This window comes from Salvelinus sp. IW2-2015, unplaced genomic scaffold (genome assembly GCF_002910315.2).
Source record: "Salvelinus sp. IW2-2015 unplaced genomic scaffold, ASM291031v2 Un_scaffold1540, whole genome shotgun sequence".
Classification (NCBI taxonomy): Eukaryota; Metazoa; Chordata; class Actinopteri; order Salmoniformes; family Salmonidae; genus Salvelinus; species Salvelinus sp. IW2-2015.
The window spans coordinates 47,374-69,218 of NW_019942974.1; the positions used below are offsets into that span (position 1 = coordinate 47,374).

The 21,845-nt window shown below is 45.9% G+C and overlaps 1 pseudogene; it reads left to right on the forward strand.

Moving 5' to 3' along the window:
* The first annotated feature begins 2,522 nt into the window (after positions 1-2,522).
* LOC112071179 (rho-related GTP-binding protein RhoE-like) lies at positions 2,523-18,279 on the forward strand (annotated as a pseudogene).
* The last annotated feature ends 3,566 nt before the right edge of the window (positions 18,280-21,845 follow it).

The following is a 21,845-nucleotide window of genomic DNA, read 5'->3' on the forward strand; positions in this document are numbered from 1 at the left end:
TCAAGATGTCAGCCTTATCTCTCTTCGCTGCTTTCAGATCTGGTTGGCCCTCAAGTCACCTTTACCCACAGTAGAGAAAATACCCCAGATTGAACCAAATGTGTGTTGGTGCTAGTGGTAAATGTCAATGCTTCCCTGATTGGATGCATGTGACAGAGATGAAAGCGCCCCTAGCACCAGAGTGGGCTGGAGCTGTGTTTAGGGCCCCGGGGTTAGGGCATAGTGGATCTTGTGGTAGGAAGTGAGAGGTAGAGGGGTGGTCCTAGGGCATGTAGAGCATCATCAATCCTCTGACCTAGTCTGTAGTCTCCTAGTCATCCACCACCTCAGGAAACTGTCTGATTCAAGACTTCAGGACGTTACAAAGGATTAAACAAACAAACAAACACAACTCAGAATAATCGTTTGGTGCCAGACGTTGAGTAAAATGTTGACTTCATAGTCTTACTGTAGAGAGCATAGAGAGGGTTACAAATATTGTATTGTGGTAGATTTCACCCTTCATAATGCAGAATATAACCATTATTAGTGTATTAAAAATATTATATTATAATCATATGGGAATACATTTATGTCAGACATTGTCCCAGAAAGACAATTAGGAAGAGGTTAATCTATCAGAAATGTCATTTTTAGATGCACATCTGGTCTGATGATCCATGGCTCCAACCAATCAGACGAACAGGATACTGGGGATCCACAAGAATCAGACTACCACAGTACTAGTCCTGCTTTTATGTTATATACGCCCAATGTACTGGCCAGACCTTTGGGCTCTCGGGTGGTGCAGCGGTCTAAGGCACTGCAGCTCAGTGCATGAGGCGTCACTACAGTCCCTGGTCGGATCCAGGCTGTATCACATTCGGCCTGATTGGGATTCACATAGGGCTGCGCACAATTGGCCCAGCTCGTTGCCGGGTTTGGCCGGGTAGGCCGTCATTGTAAATAAGAATTGTTTTAACTGACTTGCCTAGTTAAATAAAGGTTAACTAAGAATATATATTTTTTGAAATATAGGCCCATATAATATAAAGAGATGATATGACACCACCCACCAGGCAGAAGTAAAGGTACAGCAGAACATATAGAGAAAATATATATCAGAATATATATTATAGACTGAAACAAGCAGAGAATGACATATATAACTGTAGTTCATGTTTGGGGATTCTATGGGAAGAGGGAAAATGTCATGCATAGTTTCCCCATTGTGGAATACATCATCTCCACTCTCTGTTAAGATTTACTAGTCCCTCAAATTCAACTCTTGGACCTTAAACACAATTCACTGCTTTTTTTCATTGTCCCCCTCTAATCAGGGACTGATTTAGACCTGGGACACAAGGTGGTTGTGTAATTTTTAATATAACTGAATTATCTAATTATTAATGAATTATCAGGTAGAACAGAAAACAACAGTAATCTGGACCTCGTAGGGTCAGACTTGAATACCCCTGTAATAGTATGTCTATCCTGGTGTTCTGCTGGTCAGCCAGTCAGTCAGTCAGTCAACCAGTGTCATGTTCTCCTCCTGCACAGCCCAGCCTGTCTTTCCACTCTGACTATAGTCTCTATCACTGCCTGTATCTGTAGCTGTTTGTGTTCTGCTCCCCAGAGCCTGGTCCTGCTCATCTGACTGTAACACTGTATTCCCTCTCCTCTCCTCTCCTCTCCTCTCCTCTCCTCTCTCTCCTCTTCCTCTTCCTCTCCTCTCCTCTCCTCCTTCCTCTCCTCTCCTCTCCTCTCCTCTCCTCTCCTCTCCTCTCCTCTCCTCTCTCTGCTTCCTCTCCTCTCTCCTCTCCTCTCCATCCACTCCACTCTGTATCTGTAGCTATAACTCAGTCTGGAAACCAGTCTGGACCGGAGGGCAGCACACCAACCCTCCCACCCAACAGAAGGGGCTTCACCTGCAAGATAGAGCTTTTGAAATGAATACATTCAGCTCTCTTCACAATGCTAATCCATTCCCTTCTTTTCTATTCTAGAGAAAACCGGGGCAAGTTATTGCGATGGGTATTTGAACCAGTGATGTTTACATTCCCCGTAAGTCAATAAAGGTTCAACCAGGCTGTCAAAGCTGATAACCCACATTAACCACACAGGTATTACATCATTAAGAGTGACTATTACCGTAGATGCTGATGCATATCCTGTCTAGTTTTGGGGCGGCAGGTAGCCTAGTGGTTAGAGCGTTGTGCCAGTAACTGAAAGGTTGCTGGATCGAATCCCTGAGCTGACAAGGTAAAAATCAGTCGTTCTGCCCTTAAACAAGGCAGTTAACCCGCTGTTCCCCAGTAGGCCGTCATTGTAAAATACACATTTGTTAGTAGGCTACAGTTAGTAGGCTACAGTTAGTATCATAAATGATATTTTGAGATTATAAATATTTTAATAAAGTAGTCCATCATGATCTGAGCTGAGCTGTTTGAATGGAGTCCTACGGAGGGCGCCATCACACACTGAACATACGATCACCACGCTGCCGACCACCCAGGTCCCCACATAGTCCTGCWACACTTTCAGCGCGTGGGGGGAYGGACAACTCCACTGGCTCGTTGMCTCCGTATAAATACCGTCAAAAAGTCCCGTTCACGTTTAGTCGACACCAGACACAGGACTGACAAAGGACGCAGACATCAGAGAGGAGAAACGGATTTATTACGCTCCGATTATCTGCTGTTTTCTATTATTCATGTGTGTGTGCGCCCTCTCTTCAAACAACGTGGAGCTCTTTATAGCGGACTGTCCGTCAACTGACATCAATGAAGGAGAGAATATCTAGTCAGAAAGTATCTGTTACATCCGGGATGGATCCTAGTCAGATTGTGAAGTGTAAAATAGTTGTGGTCGGGGACAGTCAATGTGGGAAGACTGCTCTACTACACGTTTTTGCAAAGGATATCTTCCCAGAGGTGAGTTCAAAGAAATGGCTGCTTGATAGCTAAATGTAACAAAAGTTTGTTATAACTAATTAATACTACTACTACTAATAATAATAATAATTGTTATTACTTGTTTATAATTATCTATGATTGTCTCTTTTTTCTTTAGAGTTACATGCCCACAGTGTTCGAAAATTACACGGCCAGTTTTGAAATAGACACGAAAAGAATAGAGCTCAGCCTATGGGACACGTCAGGTAATGATCCATTTAATTTCTTTAATCTGTCTATCTATGTTTGCCATAACTCTATGACCCAGTCTCCCCTATTATAATATTTAGCTTAGATATATACAACCAGGGTAAATGTATATAACCTGGGTAAATGTATATAACCTGGGTAAATGTATATAACCTGGGTAAATGTATATAACCTGGGTGAATGTATATAACCTGGGTAAATGCAGGATAAATGATGTATTTATTGTTTGCCTTTGACTTCCATGATGCCCATTGATCACAGTTGCTGTCCATTAGAAATGCAGCTGCCAGGCATGTCAGGACCTGTTGGTCTCACAGTGTGTGTGCAGCATGTCATAAAGGAATACATCTGTTGACAGTGATGAATATTTCATTTTAATGAAACTAAATGATCTATTATTTATTATCAAGTTCTGGTTTGTTACATGCTTAGAAGAAGTCATGATGCTACTGTGGAATGCTAGGGATGGACCAGCTGGTTGAACCGTTCAGACAGACACCACTGACCAAATGTTCTACCATGCTTCTCCAGCCCTCTCTCCTCAACAAAGACACAATGCAGCCAATCAGTAACAGTGAGAAGACTGTCCTCCCTCCAGACAAACTGCTACTTCTGTACCTGGTGCAGTTTATTAGTCTTGTACTGGCCTCTTCCAGTATACTGGTGTCTAGTGTTGAGTTCACCTCATGGGATCTCCATCCATGCTGGAAGTCTGGCAGTAATTACAGTGAACAAGTATTTGATACACTGCCGATTTTGCAGGTTTTCCTACTTACAAAGCATGTAGAGGTCTGTAATTTTTATCATAGGTACTCTTCAACTGTGAGTGAAGAAAATCCAGAAAATCACATTGTATGATTTTTAAGTAATTAATTTGCATTTTATTGCATGACATAAGTATTTGATCACCTACCAACCAGTAAGAATTCCGGCTCTCACAGACCTGTTAGTTTTTCTTTTAAGAAAAAAGAATAGATCATTGTGTCTTTGTTGAGGGGAGAGGGCTGGAGAAGCATGGTAGAACATTTGGTCAGCAGTGTCTGTCTGAACGGTTCAACCAGCTGGTCCATCCCTAGCATTCCACAGTAGCATCATGACTTCTTCTAAGCACTGTATGTGTTGTAGCCCCACTCTCCCCAAGCCCAATCCCCAGGCCTCTCCCTTCCATTGCTCCACACTCCCCAGCCCTCTCCCTTCCATTGCTCCACACTCCCCAGCCCTCTCCCTTCCATTGCTCCACACTCCCCATCCATCCTCCCCTTCCATTGCTCCACAACTGCCCCCCAGCCCTCTCCTTCCATTGTCCACACTGCCCCAGCCTCTCCCTTCCATTGCTCCCACTGCCCAGCCCAATGTCTCCAGCCCTCTCCTTTCTTGGCCCCACTCTCCCCAGCCCAACCCCAGCCTCTCCTTCCATTGGCTCCACACTCCCATCCTCTCCTTCCATTTGGATCCGCACACTCACCCGCCCTTCTCCTTTGCCATTGCTCCACAACTCCCAGCCCAATGCCCAGCCTCTCCCTTTCTTGGCCCGCACTTCCGCCAGCCCATCCCCAGCCTCTCACTTCCCATTGCTCCACTCTCCCCAGCCCCTCCCCTCCATTGCTCCACTCTCCCCCAGCCTCTCTTCCCATTGCTCCCACACTCCCCAGCCCTCTCCCTTACATTTGCTCCACACTCCCAGCCCTCTCCTTCCATTGCTCCACAACTCCCAGGCCCTCTCCCTTCCATTGCTCCAACTCCCCAAGCCCCTCTCCCTTCCATTGTTCCACTCCCCCAGCCACTCTCCTTCCTTGCCCACTCCCATCCCCAGCCCCAATCCCCAGCCTCTCCTTCCCATTGTTCCCACAACTCCCATCAGCCTCTCTCCGCTTCCATCCATTGCCCATCTCTTCCCGCCAGAGCCCTCTCCTTCCATTGTTCCACACTCCCCAGCTCCTCTCCCTTCCATTGCTCACACTCCCCCGGCCTCTCCCTTTCATTGCTCCAACATCAATCCCTCGCAGCCATCTCCTTTCCATTGCTCCAACACTCCCATGCCTCACCCAGCCCTCTCCTTCCATTGCCTCCACACTCTTCTCCCAGCTCTCCGCCTTCCAGTATGCTGCTTTTCCAAATACACCTCCCCAGGCCTCTCCTTCCCCATTTGTTCCATCAGGCCACTCCCAGGCGTCGTCATCGCCCGTTCCAGTTGCCCATCTTCCGCCGTCACCCGCCCAATTGTTCCCAGCCACTACTCCTTCCCAATTGTTGTGCGACACTTCCCCAGCCCTCCTGTCCTTCCATTTGCCCCGTGCCTACCACTTCCCCCCTCCCCCCCTCTCTCCTTCCATTGCTCACACTCCCCAGTGCCTCTCCCGCCTTCCATTGCTTTCTGCTGCTCCACAACTCTAAAGTCTCACTTCCCCAGCCCTCTCCCTTCCAATGCTCCACCTCCCAGCCCGTCTCCCTTCCCACTTGCTGCTGCTTGCCACACAGACACACTCCCCACCTCTCCCTTCATTGCTTTTTATCCAAACACTCCCAGCCTTCTCCCCTACCATTGCTGCTCACGACATAATGCTCCAGCCCTCTTCCCTGCCCTTCCCATTGTTTACCACAACACTGCGGTCTAGTAAAGGGTTGAAACTCGTTCTTTTTTCCCCCCCGCCGCAGCCAACCTAGTCCCCTTCCAATTGCCCAATCTCTCTCCCACACCCCCCCACAGCCAATCCCCAAGCTCTCCCTCCTTGTTCCACACTATTTCCCTCCCACCCCACCCCACACAAAGCGCCTCCCTCCTCCCTCTCCCCCTTCCATTGCCCCCCCCCCATTGCCCCTCTCCACTTTTCCTTCCCTCCCCCCGCCCCCAGCCCTCTCCCCTTCGTTCCATTGCTTTTGCTCCAACACTCCAGCCCCTTCCCTTGCTTAAGCCCCATAGGGTTCCTGCATAAACCTTTAAAGTCCTCTACCTTTCCTCTCTCTCATCTTCCCCCTCAGCTGTCCCCCATGCCTGACTGTGCTTGTTACCTGGGGGTGGAGGTGGTAGTGCAAGCTGGGGGCTCTGGTTGTTCGAGTGGCTTCTGTTTGTCTGTTGTTTGTCTGTCTGGTTGGCCTGTAGACGGACTGGCTTCTGCCTAATTGCTTAGAGACATGTCTGCTGTCTGGTTGGCCTGTAGAGGGACTTCGCCTGTAGTGTAGTGTAGAGGGAACTGCCTGTCGCCTGTAGTGTGTTAGAGGGATTGTCCTGTCTGTAGTGTAAGTGTGAGGGTTGTCTGTCCTGTAGTGTAGTGTAGAGGTACTGTTGTTCTGTTAGTGAGGGGACTTGTCTGGCCTGTAGTGTGTGTAGAGGACTCTGTCTGGCTGTAGTGTAGTGTAGAGGGATTGGTCTGTCTGCCTGTAGTGTGTGTAGAGGGCCTGTCTGCCTGGTAGTGTAGAGGTACTACTGTCTGTCTGTAGTGTAGAGGGACTTGTCTGCCTGTAGTTGAGTGTAGAGGGACTGTTGCCTGTAGTGTAGTGTAGAGGGCCTGTCTGCCTGTAGTGTAGAGGTACTGTGTCTGCTGTTAGTGTGAAGGGAAGACTGTCTGGCCTGTGTGTAGTGTAGAGGGCTTGTCTGCTGTTAGTGTAGAGTACTGTCTGTCTGTAGTGTAGAGGGATGTCTGTCTGTAGTGTAGTGTTAGAGGACTGTCCTGCCTGTAGTGTAGAGTAGAGGGACTTGTTCTGTCTGTATGTAGTGTAGGGGACTGGTCTGTCTGCCTGTAGTGGTTAGAGTAGAGGGATGTCGTCTGTGTGTAGTGTAGAGGGACTTGTTCTGCCTTGTAGTTAGTGTAGAGGGCCTGTCTTGCCTGTAGTGTGAGGTCTGTCTGTCTGTAGTGTAAAGAGGGACTGTCTGCCTGTAAGTGTAGGTAGCAGGGCTGTCTGTCTGTAGTGTAGTGTAAGTGTAGAGGTACTGTCTGTCTGTAGTGTAGAGTCGAGGGACTGTCTATCTGTCTGACTTTCTGCTGATTCTTCATAGGTCTCCTTGAGCCTTTCCTAGGCAACGACTCTGTGATTGGTTCAGCTTCAATGGGCAACATAGAGCTGTTCTGAGCATGGTGTGTGTGTGTGTGTATGTGGTGTGTGGTGTGTTGTGTGTGGTGGTGTGTGTGTGTGTGTGTTGTGTGTGTGTGTGTGTGTGTGTGTTGTGGTGTGTGTTGTGTGTGTGTGTGTGGTATTTTAAGTGTTGTGGGCTAGAGCCTATGTATCCCCTAATGGGAACCCATTTTTATTCAGTAGGGCCTCTGCAGCTACTGGTTATCCATGGCCTCCTTGCCTCTTATCCAGGCTTTAAACAAGGTAAGACACCTGAGCTCGCTCATTAACCAGACTGGCCTGCACATTGATGGCTCTGCGCTCCCTGTCCGCTTTGTTTTCAGCAGGAATAGAGGAAGGGAAGGAGCAAGCCAAACAGAGTGAGGTGCAGCAAGACGAACACAAAATTCTGACAAGTGTAAAAGTAGCTACTGGTTTATACAGTATAGTATAGAACACAGCCACAGTAATAACAGTACAGTATAGTATAGAACACAACCCAATACAGTACAGTATAGATCAGAACAACACCAGTAATATACAGTATAGTATATAACACACACCAGTAATACATTATAGTAAATAGAACACAACCAGAAACAGTATAGTTAAAGAACACCAACCCAGTAATACAGTATTGCATAAACACAAACCCAGTAATACAGTATAGTATAGAAACACAACCCAGTAATACAGTATAGTATAGAACACAAACCCAGTAATACAGTTAATAAGTATAGAACCAGCCCAGTAATACAGTAAAGTATTGAACACAACCCAGTAATTACAGGTATAGTATCGAACACAACCACGTAATACAGTACAGTATAGAACACAACCAGTAAATACAGATAGTATAACCAGTATACGTAAGTAGAAGACACCCAGTAATACAGTATAGTATAGAACACAGCCCAGTAAAGGTAGTAAACAGCGTATAAGTATAGTATAGACACAACCCATTAATACAGGTATAGTATAGACACCAACCCAGTAATACAGTATAGTATAGAACACAACCCATGATACCAGTATAGTATGGAACACAACCCAGTAATACAGTATAGTATAGAAACAACCCCAGTATTACAGTATAGTATAGAACACAACCCATTAATACAGATAGTATAGAAACCACACCCCAGTAATACAGCATAGTCTAAAACAACCCTTTAATACAGTATAGTATAGAACACAACCCAGTAATACATAATCGAGTATAGAACACAGACCCATTAATACAGTATAGATAGAACACAACCATTAATACAGTATAGGTATAGAACACAAAACCCATTAATACAGTATAGTATAAGAACACACCAGTATACAGTATAGTAATATTAACACGAACCCATTAATACAGTAAGTATAGAACACAACCCAATTAATACAGTATAGTATAGAACACAACCCATTAAAATAGTTGCACAACCGTATAGTATAGTAAACACCAACCAAAACAGTATACATGATAGTTACACAAGCCCAGTAACATTAGACACATAGATTAGTATGATAGACACAACCAGTAATACGTAATAGTATAGAACCCAGTGACAGTACAGTACAGTATAGTATACGTACCAACCGTAAACAATATAGTTATAGTATAGAACACGTCCCAGTAAACAATATAGTATTGAACAAACCCATTAATACAGTTATTAGTATAGAACACAGCCCAGTAATAAGTTATACGTATAGTATATAACACAACTTCAGTAATATAGTATAGTATAGTATTAGTATATAACACAGCCCAGTAATACAGTATAGTATAGTAATACAAACAGCCCAGTCATATAGGTCATAGTATAGTATAAACACCAGCCCAGTAATACAGTATGTATAGTATACACACAACCCAGTTAATGCAGTATAGTATAGAACACAGCCCAGTAATAAGTATAATAATAGTATAGAAAACAACCCAGTAATACAGTAAATAGTATAGTATAGAACACGCCCAGTAAACAGTACAGTAATATATAACACGACCGTATCAGTGAAGTATAGAAACACAGCCGTAATACAGTATGTATAGAACACAGCCCCAGTAATACAATATAGTATAGAACACAGCCCAGTAATAACGTATATATCGAACACGCAGTAATACAGTTAGTAATAAAACAAACCCAGTAACAGTATGAGTATAGAACACAGCCAGTAATACAGTATAAGTTAGTATAGAACACAACCAGTAATACAGTATATAAATAGAACACAGCCCAGTAAATAGTATAGTATATAGGAAAACACAAAAACCAGTAATACAGTATAGTATATACACAGCCCAGTAATCAGTATAGTATAGAAACACGCCAGTATACAGTATAGTATAGTATAGAACACAACCCAGTAATACAGTATAGTATAGAACACAACCCAGTAATCAGTACAGTATAGACACAATAAAGTATAGTATAGAACACAGCCAGTATACAGTACAGTATAGTATAGAACACAGCCCAGTAATACAGTATAGTATAGTATAGAACACAACCCAGTAATACTAGTATAGTATAGAACACAGCACAGTAATACAGTATAGTATAGTATAGAACACAACCCAGTAATACAGTATAGTATAGAACACAACCCAGTAATACAGTACATGTAGAACACAATACAGTATAGTATAGAACACAGCCCAGTATACAAGTATAGTATAGAACACACCCAGTAAAGGCCTTCACTCACATATGGAATATAAGCAGTGCTATTCAAAGTCAGGTTCATGACCCCTAGTGGGGAATTGCAGTTGGGTCGCCAAATAAAAGGATTCCAAAAATTAGAAGTAGAATAGATTTTACGGCCTTGCTCAAGGGCAGAACGGCACATTTTTATACAAGCAACCTTTCGGTTACTGTCCAACGCTTAACCGCTAGGCTACCTGCTGCCTCCTATAAAATTGACAGATTTTAAAGTTTTGTCATTAGATATGTGGTGGGGGGAAAATGGGTTCCCAGAAATGCTGGCCAAAAAATGGGGTCCCTCTCTGAAAAAGTTTAAATACCGCTGACATAAAAGCTATTGAACCCATATCAAACTCACGAGCCTAACTCTACATAAAGGGGGCAGGCAGACAGCCACACCTTACAACTGCTCAGACACACACCTCCACGTTCAACATCCAAGGAGAGACGCAATGAGAGAAACGTTACAAAGAAAACATTTCAACACCCGTAGCCCAGCCGACAGGCCTCTAACCTTTAACCCTGAAGGTGAAGGAGCACAAAGAGGACAAATGGGAGTTAATAACTTCCCAGGACATTACTTAATGACCTACATTTTGTTGTTACCCCTGACTGACTGTCTGTGTTCATTAACTGCATCACCAGATAAACAGAGAACACCAAGGGTCAGTCCACACCACCTCGTACTGTAGGGAGTCCTGGAAGGGTCAGTCCACCACCACCTCGTACTGTAGGGAGTCCTGGGAGGGTCAGTCCACCACCACCTCGTACTGTAGGGAGTCCTGGGAGGGTCAGTCCACCACCACCTCGTACTGTAGGGAGTCCTGGGAGGGGCAGGGGGATGTGGGTTTCAGTTTGGAAGGGTCAGCGGGGGCTCCAGTTCCACAGATGCCTGAGTTCCTGCCCCCCTACTGCTCCCTGGCAAGACAAGCGGCAGAGGGAACATATTGATTAGTGCTGGGGCTGCTGAGTTAGTTAGGGAGATTTCAAAGGGGGGAGTGAATCCCACAGCTGCTAGGCTCCTCCATATCAATCACATGCTGAGAAGAAGAGGGAGGAGGAGGACGGGGGATGAGGAGGGGTGCTAGATACCGGGGATAAAGCTAGAGCTGAGCTGGGCTTATCTGCAGGAGCCATTCTCCCCAGGGCCGGATTTGGGAGCACCTACCTCCAGGGGGCCTTTCCTGCAATTGAAAACATTTTGCCATGGGACAGAGAGAAACATTTGCAGTTTTATCACGAGGCTAAGAGAAAATGTTGCAGTTTTCAAGCAAACTTCCTGCAATTCTACACATTTTGCCATGGCTTCTGTCATGTTCATATGCTATATGAGGGGCCCCGACCTCCAGCGTTGGGGGTCCCCTTGAGGTAGGGGGACCCAGGGCACGTGCCCTTCGTGCCCGTTTGTAAATCCGTCCCTCATTCTCCCCCATTGGTATATTGACCCATCTGGGAGGTTTGGAGGAAGTGGTCCTCTTGGTGTTTGTTGCTTTGTACCTGAGGCATCGATTCAGATGTGACTTATTTCAACAATATTACCTGTTCATTTTCTAAACGAATACAGTGGGAGACTATTTAGAAATGAAGGGCAATCAAAGAACCTCAGCGCCAGCTGGTTGCCGTCCTGTCTCCTCYCTCSCTGCCTCCACACACGCCTTCCGCATGACTGCTGTGTGATTCAGCGGTTGAGACAGGATGATGGATTGACTACTAGCRCGTTTGTTGACACTGTTGTAGGCCGGCCGTGCTCCGTGCACGCTGARCGCTCTGAGCCAGCCTATAGGAGGGACACAGCAGCTGGTTCAACCCGGCACAAAGAGGCCAGTGACACTCAGAGAGAGAACCATCAGGGTGATTGACCTTTCAGACGTTATACAGGCACCATTGACATTCCTCCACTAACTTGAATGCAAAGCATCTATTCTGAATTCCAACCTGTATCCTGTGTGTTTCTGCAGTCAGTTGTTCAGGGGCTGCTGCCTGTCCACTCTGGCTTCTAGACAGCTGAGAGGGGCTCTGCTTCAGCAAGCCCCCATGCCTTCCCTTCTACAGACCACGGCCAGCAGCCAGCCTTTGTTGCCTGCACCGGATCAATTTCTGGAGCTCGGCGAATTGGAGCCGCATGTTTCACATTCCGGGGACGAAAGGTTGCTACTTGCTACTGAACAAAGAGCCCTTTTGTAAACGCTGAGATCTTTCTGCAAACTTAAGAGGAGCGGTGCATATTTCCACAAGGTCTTACGTTGTTAGCCTGAAAGAAAACTCAATCAAATTAGTTTTTGCATGAGGTTGCATGACTGTGAGGACTTGCCTTAGATCAGCTGTACTGTATACATATTTACACTGTGTGACCTGGGTAACAGAATCATTTACACTGTGTGACCTGGGTAACTGAATCATTTACACTGTGTGACCTGTGGGTAACTGAATCATTTTACACTGTGTGACCTGTGGTAACTGAATGTTTACACTGTGTGACCTGGGTACTGAATCATTTACACTGTGTGACTGGGTAACTGAATAATTTAACTGTGTGACCTGGGTAACTGAATCATTTACACTGTGTGACCTGTGGTAACTGAATCTTACACTGTGTGACCTGGGTAACTGAATCATTTACACTGTTGTGACCTGGGTAACTGAATCATTTACAACTGTGTGACCTGGGTAATGAATCATTTACACTGTGTGACCTGGGGCTAACTGAATCGTTTAACACTGTGTGACCTGGGTAACTGAATCGTTTACACTGTGTGACCTGGGGTAACTGAATCGTTTACACTGGTGTGACCTGGGTAACTGAATCGTTTACACTGTGTGACCTGGGTAACTCACATACAAGGTGCTGTGTTCATTCAGAACTCAGATTGTCTTAAACTCTCTCTCTCTCTCTCTCTTCTCTCTGTCGTTCTTCACCTCTCACATTGACACACACTCCTCGCATTAGGCCTTTTTCTTAAGTGGCATGCTTGAGGTTGCTGGGATTCAGAGGTCTGGCAGCAAGGACTTGAGGTTGATGTGATTCAGAGGTCTGGCAGAGCTTGAGGATGGACTTGAGCTTGATGGATTCTGAGGTCTGGCAGCAGGACTTGAGGTTGATGTGATTCAGAGGTCTGGCAGCAGAATTTGAGGTTTTATGATTCAGAGGTCTGGCAGCAGGACTTGAGGTTGATGTGATTAAGAGGTCTGGCAGAGGATTGAGGTTGATGTGATTCAGAGGTCTGGCAGCAGGACTTGAGGTTGAATGGCTGATTCAGAGGTCTGGCAGCAGGACTTGAGGTTGATGGGATTTAGGTCTGGCAGCAGGACTTGAGGTTGATGGGATTCAGAGGTCTGGCAGCAGGACTTGAGGTTGATGGGATTCAGAGGTCTGGCAGCAGGACTAACTGTGAAATGAATGGTTCAGATGGAGCTGAACTGTTGTGGTCCACACAGGGCTCCACTCAGCTATCAGTTCAGCTGGCACCCTATTCCCTATGAAGTGCACTCGAGGCCCATCAGCAAATGGGGTGCCATTTGGGACGCAGACTAAGAGCTCTGTGGTCAGGCCTCTCTCTCTCTGCCTCGTCTGTCACTCTGAGGGCTGAAGAGAGCGACCGGGAGCATGTGTCAGCAGCTGCCTACTCCCCTAATGTGTCTGTCTGTCTGTCTGTCTGTCTGTCTGTCTGTCTGTCTGTCTGTCTGTCTGTCTGTCTGTGACAGATATAAAAAAAAATAGAGATGAAGGGAGCAAGAGACAAGGAGAGAGAGAAGAGAACAAAAGAGGCAGAACAGTGGGTGGGTGTCTTCCTTCCTCTCAGATGAAAATGTCCTGAGGGGAACAAGGACGGAGCAGAAACTAATGAGGTGATAGTCAACAGGACTTTGTCCACTGTGGAACTTCCTGTTGTGTGTGTGTGTGCGTGTGCGCGTGTGTGTGCGCGTGTGTGTGTGTGTGTCTGTGTGTGTGTGTGGGGCGTTCTATCAGCTGGGCACCAGGAGATGTCCTCACAGGGGTTCAGATCCAGCTGGGATGAAACAGACACATAGCAGCATCCTCCTAATACACTTCCATAAGAGAGGAACAGCTATTTATGGCTGAGGAAAACACTCAAATACACACCACTGATTGTCCTGGGATAGCCATGAACTTATTGTGAAGTTTTGAATCTGTCTTCTATAGAACTACTAACAGTATGACCCTTAGTAGCAACCTCATCCTCTATAAAATAACATTCCCCCAGATTTCCTGTGGAGGGAGGGTTTGTCAGTATTCTGAATGTCTAGATGTGGTTGTGTGTCACTTAGTGATTATAGGACTTCCAGTAAATATGTGAAACATATCCTTCTGCGTTCCTCTCCGTTGAGGACTGAGCAGCAAGCACTTCCTCTGCAGTAACTGATCCTTACCCCATCCTCAACATCCTCTAACTGATCCTTACCCCCATCCTCAACATCCTCTAACTGATCCTTACCCCCATCCTCAACATCCTCTAACTTGACACACTATTCCCCTATATAGTGCACTTATATAGAGCGCTCTTGGTCAAAAGTAGTGCACGATATAGGGAATAGGGTGTGTGGCAGGGCAGGAGGACGATGAATGGATGTTGATCCAGCTAGATCGGCTTTCTTCCAGATACTGCATTCCTTCTCTTCGTGTGCGGGTCGGCTGGTGTGTGTGTGGTGGCTTCCTCTGGGCATTGTGGAAAGACCTCCCAAGAGTCCCCGCCACTTTAGACATGAAAAACGAAATTCCCGGATTCTTTGGCAGCGGGGGCTTTGTTACATGTGGGTAGCCCTAGACTTTAGTTTCCACAGCTGCTCACGTGACCCGGTCTCTCACCTTGATGTTAAGCCTAAACCCCTCACCACTAAGCTGTTACAGAGATAGGGAGGAGGGAGGGAGAGAGGGATGAAGGGAGGTTGGGATGGAGAGAGTGAAAGAAGAGAGGCGTTTTCCTACACATGGTCTCAGTTTAAGGGGTTGGCATGGGTTTCTAGGTTTCTGTTTTCTCTGGAACTCTGGTCTGTCTCAAGAAGAAAGTAACCTAGTCCTCAACAACAACGTATTGCTGCAGTCAGCGTAACGTCTGCATCTATTCTGTTGATGTTCTTCCAGTGTGTTATTATCTTGATGCTAATGACTGTGTCCTTCGCTGTGGAGAAATGGTCTCTCATCACCAAAACATCCTCATCTCTATGACTATGTCATTATCTGGTTTGGACAGGTTTGGTTGGCCCATAGATGCTCAATGTATCCATGTGTGTTTTTTTTACTCTGTCTCAATCTCTTACATCCACAGCAGGAGTGTAATTCTCTGTGTATTGTTGTGAGTTGTAGATTTCTGTGTATTGTGTGAGTGTAGTTCTATGTGTATTGTGTGGGTTTGTAGTTTCTCTGTGTATTGTGTGAGTTGTAGTTCTCTGTGTATTGTGTGGGTTGTAGTCTCTGTGTATTGTGTGGTTGTTGTAGTTCTCTGGTATTGTGTGAGTTGTAGATTTCTGTGTATTGTGTGAGTTGTAGTTCTATGTGTATTGTGTGGGTTGTAGTTCTCTGTGGATTGTGTAGTTGTAGTTTTCTGTGTATTGTTTGAGTTGTAGTTCTCTGTGTATTGTGTGAGTTGTAGTTGTCCGTGTGCTGACCTGTGCTTTGTTCTGTTGTTTCAGGGTCTCCATACTACGACAACGTGAGGCCTCTCTCCTACCCAGACTCAGACGCTGTCCTTATCTGTTTTGACGTCAGCCGTCCTGACACACTGACAGCGTAATAAAGAAGGGTGTACCACAGGAGGTCGGTGGCACCTTAATTGGGGAGGACAGGCTCATGATAATGGTTGGAGTGGAATGGTGGGAATGGCATCAAACACCATGGTTTCCAGGTGTTTGATACCATTCTATTGGCTCAGTTCCAAGCCATTTTTATGGTCCGTCCTCCACTTGTGTGTAACCTACCAATTAGTCAACCTCTATAGCCTTTAGAATATGGACCTTCATGTGTTTTCTTTTACCTCACTTGAAAGAAACTACATATACAGTTTTCATTCAATGAATTCATTTTAATATCCTTTTCACTGACCTCCCCCAGAACGTTTCCCAGTAATTACAGTTTTTCCCAGTAATTTCCTGTTTTTTCCACTTAGCCCACTTAAACATCTAGAGAGTTGAGGTACAAGACAGAGGTCGTAATGGGTTAGGGGGCGTTAGGGTGAGAGGAGGGCAGGGAAAGGAAGGGAGTGATTTTTTGTGTCCTCTGATGTGACTCTGCTATAGAAAAATAACATGAGAAGGTTCCGTTCCAAAAACAGAGTTCCTTCCTTCCTCTTGGCCAGTTCTAACTATCACCTGTCTGTACAACACAGAACCTGATCCCTCAATGTCCAGTCAGCCAGCCAGCCAGCCAGTCAAGCCAGTCAGCCAGCCAGCCAGTCAGCCAGCCAGCCAGCAGCCAGCCAGCCAGTCAGCCAGCCAGCCAGCCAGTCAGCCAGAGTCAGCCAGCCAGCCAGCCAGCCAGCAGCAGCCAGTTCAGCCAGCCAGCCATGCCAGCAAGCCAGTCAGCCAGTTCAGCCAGCCAGCCAGCCAGCCAGTCAGCCAGCAGTCAGCCAGCCAGCCAGCCAGTCAGCCAGCCAGCCAGCCAGTCAATGCCAGCCAGCCAGCCGTCAGTCAGTCAGCCATCCAGTCAGCCAGTCAGCCAGCCAGCCAGCCAAACACTCCTTGATCCCCAGACTGCATTAGTAGCAGATTATATCCACTGATTAAAGGCCATTGATCCCAGAGTGTTTATTGTGTTTGAGAGGAAACGTGAAGGATTATCTCTGGCCTTAAAGCCCCCGATACTGCATTCCTTCCTGGGTTCAACGCCGTGTGATGCAGCATGGTGACTGGAAACAGGAAGGATTATCTCTGGCCTTAAAGCCCCCGATACTGCATTCCTTCCTGGGTTCAACGCCGTGTGATGCAGCATGGTGACTGGAAACAGGAAGTGTCTTTGTTCTTCAGGAGAGGGCTCAGGTTCTGTCTGAAAAAAGTGTACAAGCCGTCAAATACTTGATACCTCCAGTCCTTGATTCCTCAATTACTCCCTCTCAAAATCCATTGGAGGAGAGGCTCCAAGGTCCCTCCTCTTTTGTACCTCCTCCTCCAATGAGCTTTGAGAGGGAGGTGAGGAATTGAGGAATCAAGGACAGGAGGAGGCAAGTATTTGATGGCTAGTCTGGACTAGCTCCCATTCTGTCTGGTCCTGTCCTCCCAGTCTCAATGACTTTCTCTGTCCTCCACAGTGGAAAGGGGAGATCCAGGAGTTCTGTCCCAACACCAAGATGCTCCTGGTGGGCTGCAAATCAGACCTGCGCACCGACCTCTCCACGCTGGTGGAGCTATCCAATCACAGACAGATGCCTGTGTCATATGATCAGGTACGGTGGTTGTAGAGTGCATTTTCTTCAGATTTTGGGTCAATTCCATTTCAATTCAGTSAATTCAGGAAGTAAACTGAAATTCCAATTCCAATGTGTTTTCTTTCTACAGGGTTCCAACATGGCCAAACAGATCTCAGCCCCCTACATCGAGTGCTCAGCCCAGCAGTCAGAGAACAGCGTCAGGGACATTTTCCACGTGGCCACCTTGGCCTGCGTCAACAAGAACAACAAGAACGTCAAACGCAACAAATCTACCAGAGGCAACAAAAGGATCTCGCACATGCCCACTAGGCCCGACCTCGCGGCGGTAGCGTCAGACCTGCGGAAGGACAAAGCAAAGAGTTGCAGTGTCATGTGACCTGGTGGGCAGGGTCACGACCCTCAGGAGTGGGTTTGTAGGCTGGGATTGAAGCATGCAGTGAGGACAGGGGTTAAAGGTCAGAGCATAGTGCATTTTGGAACATTAGAGGGTGAGGCCCTTCCCTTCCTGCACTTTAAAGCCCTTGGCTTGCTGTCCTGGGGTGGAGTTTTGTATATGCATCATACAATGTAAATGTAGATGAAATCCACCGTATCAATGACAACASAATACTTTCAGTGTAGCCTGTCTGTCTACCATCCATCTCCCTTACATATCTTTTACCAGAAGAGGAAGCTATCTCTGCTTTGGGCCAATTAGCTGCCTTCCTTCCGGCGTCCCGGGAGGTAGTAACACTGTTTCCTCTTAGAGCTGGACGAGGAAGTGGTCATGGCCTTTCACAGGAAATTAGCATTTCCACAGGAAGTGATGTCACGTAGGAAAAGTTGAACGAGTCCCGGACGTTTTTCTAAGGACTTCAGAAAGGATGTGAACAGGAGATCCACGCTGTACATGTAACTGTAAATGATGATTGGCTCACCCCCGTCTGTACAGCTGACTCCATCACCATGAGAGACTGCAGCGGTGCACTCTGTAACTGTAAATGATGATTGCTCACCCCGTCTGTACAGCTGACTCCATACCATGAGAGACTGCAGCGGTGCACTCTGTAACTGTAAATGAGATTGGCTCACCCCGTCTGTACAGCTGACTCCATCACCATGAGAGACTGCAGCGGTGCACTCTGTAACTGTAAATGATGATTGGCTCACCCCCGTCTGTACAGCTGACTCCATCACCATGAGAGACTGCAGCGGTGCACTCTGGAACTGTAAATGATGATTGCTCACCCCGTCTGTACAGCTGACTCCATCACCATGAGAGACTGCAGCGGTGCACTCTGGACTGTAAATGATGATTGGCTCACCCCGTCTGTACAGCTGACTCCATCACCATGAGAGACTGCAGCGGTGCACTCTGGAACTGTAAATGATGATTGGCTCACCCCCGTCTGTACAGCTGACTCCATCACCATGAGAGACTGCAGCGGTGCACTCTGGAACTGTAAATATGATTGGCTCACCCCCGTCTGTACAGCTGACTCCATCACCCATGAGAGACTGCAGCGGTGCACTCTGGAACTGTAAATGATGATTGGCTCACCCCGTCTGTACATGACTCCATCACCATGAGAGACTGCAGCGGTGCACTCTGGAACTGTAAATGATGATTGGCTCACCCCCGTCTGTACAGCTGACTCCATCACCATGAGAGACTGCAGCGGTGCACTCTGGAACTGTAAATGATGATTGGCTCACCCCGTCTGTACAGCTGACTCCATCACCATGAGAGACTGCAGCGGTGCACTCTGTAACTGTAAATGATGATTGGCTCACCCCCGTCTGTAACAGCTGACTCCATCACCATGAGAGACTGCAGCGGTGCACTCTGGAACTGTAAATGATGATTGGCTCACCCCCGTCTGTACAGCTGACTCCATCACATGAGAGACTGCAGCGGTGCACTCTGGAACTGTAAATGATGATTGGCTCACCCCCGTCTGTACAGCTGACTCCATCACCATGAGAGACTGCAGCGGTGCACTCTGTAACTGTAAATGATGATTGGCTCACCCCCGTCTGTACAGCTGACTCCATCACCATGAGAGACTGCAGCGGTGCACTCTGGAACGCTGAAGGCGAGCGGCCGTCTTGCACTGGATCAAAGATCTGGACGTGACATGACACTGCGCACGCAGCACATCACCGTGGTTTCCATCAGCTTGTTTGTTTCTCTTCCTCCTTCTTGTGGTTGCAAGTCAAGTGTTTCCTGACCTAATGGTCCTGTTGTTCCAGTCATGTCTTTCCTGTATTTTGTAGAATTTACTGTAAGCCCATATGATTTAACCCATGACCGTTGACATGCTAGGACTTCTGATCTGGTTGGCGTAATTGATAGACAGGGTATTGTGATGCTGAACAGTTTATGGACGTGCCCTTTCAGCTATGCAACACCTTGTCAATCTGCTCTCAGCAAGGGAGGGAACGAAATCAACAAATGAAGCATGACTTTGGTTGAAGGACGTTGTTCACTGGATATGTCTAAAGTATAAATGCACTTTTTAAAGATCAAGGCTTCGCTAAAAAGCGCCATGAATTCTGGTATATTCCAATGCCTTTATTAAACTCGCGATGCTTTTCAAATGTTTTCAGAACAGCTTCTCCTAGAGCAGTATCATCAGCTAGCCTGCTAATGCTTTCTGTTTCTGACATGAATGAAAAGAAGAAACGGTTGTTTGTTGTGTTTTGTCATTAGGTCATCCCCCTTTTTTAATGTAAATGTTATGTCTGTGTCCCATTGGTGTTGCTACAATATTTATTGAATTATATATTTTCCCTTTCAAATAAAAAAAAATTAAGAAAAAAAAACAGAATTTTATAATTTTTTCATCACATTGCATGACATGTATGAAATAAAATGTAATTTAGTTCCACAGACAAAGAACTGTGTCTCGTTGGCTGTTCATGACTTTGCCCCTGTAGGCATGTTATACATACATTTAATTGATGTCGCAAAACAACAACACCCAGACAAACTGTTTCCCTTCAATATCAACCCAGACAAACTGTTTCCCCTTCAATATACAACCCAGACAAACTGTTTCCTTCAATATACAACCCAGACAAACTGTTTCCCTTCAATATACAACCCAGACAATGTTTCCCCTTCAATATACAACCCAGACAAACTGTTTCCCTTCAATATACAACCCAGACAAACTGTTTCCCTTCAATATACAACCCAGACAAACTGTTTCTCCTTCAATATACAACCCAGACAAACTGTTTCCCTTCAATATACAACCCAGACAAACTGTTTCCCTTCAATATACAACCCAGACAAACTGTTTCCCTTCAATATACACCAGACAAACTGTTTCCCTTCAATATACAACCCAGACAAACTGTTTCCCTTCATATACAACCAGACAAACTGTTTCCCTTCAATATACAACCAGACAAACTGTTTCCCTTCAATATACAACCCAGACAAACTGTTTCCCCTTCAATATACAACCCAGACAAACTGTTTCCCTTCAATATACAACCCAGACAAACTGTTTCCCTTCAATATACAACCCAGACAAACTGTTTCCCTTCAGTATACAACCCAGGCAAACTGTTTCCCTTCAATATACAACCCAGACAAACTGTTTCCCCTTCAATATACAACCCAGACAAACTGTTTCCCTTCAATATACAACCCAGACAAACTGTTTCCCTTCAATATACAACCCAGACAAACGTTTCCCTTCAATATACACCCAGCAAACTGTTTCCCTTCAATATACAACCCAGACAAACTGTTTCCCTTCAATATACACCCCAGACAAACTGTTTCCCTTCAATATACAACCCAGACACTGTTTCCCTTCAATATACACACCAGACAAACTGTTTCCTTCAATATACAACCCAGACAAACTGTTCCCTTCAGTATACAACCCAGACAAACTGTTTCCCTTCAGTATACAACCCAGACAAACTGTTTCCCTTCAATATACAACCCAGACAAACTGTTTCCCTTCAATATAAACCCAGACAAACTGTTTTGTTTCAAATTGCACCCAATAAATCAAAGTGTCATGAGAATGTACATAACTCACCCAGAATGTAGGTAAAAAACGTAATCTAGCTGATATTGAGATGTATGATATTATCACCAGTCTGTCCGTGGTGAGTGATGAATGCCAGTGGTGGATGATGTGGTTGAGGGAATACAACAGTAATGCTGCTTGACATTGTGGATGTTTAGGATCAATCAAAGTACAGATAATGGACTAGCTAGATCATCTGTAGCCTGTAACACCCTGTATCTCTGCAAATGAACAACAATCTACAGTATTTCATTACAGCCACAAGAAACAATTGTAGATGAATAATGGTTATAGAATTAGACATCGGCTCTCTTAGATTCTTCCCAATGCTTGCAATATTTCCATGTCTATCCAACGTCTTAGGGCCCCAGACTGGGGTAAGGCTGGAAACACAGACTGAGGTAAGGGTTGAACACCAGACTGGGGTTAGGGTGAACACCAGACTGGGGTAAGGGTTGGAACACCAGACTGGGTAAGGGTTGAACACCAGACTGGGTAAAGGTTTGAACACCAGACTGGGGTAAGGGTTGGAACATC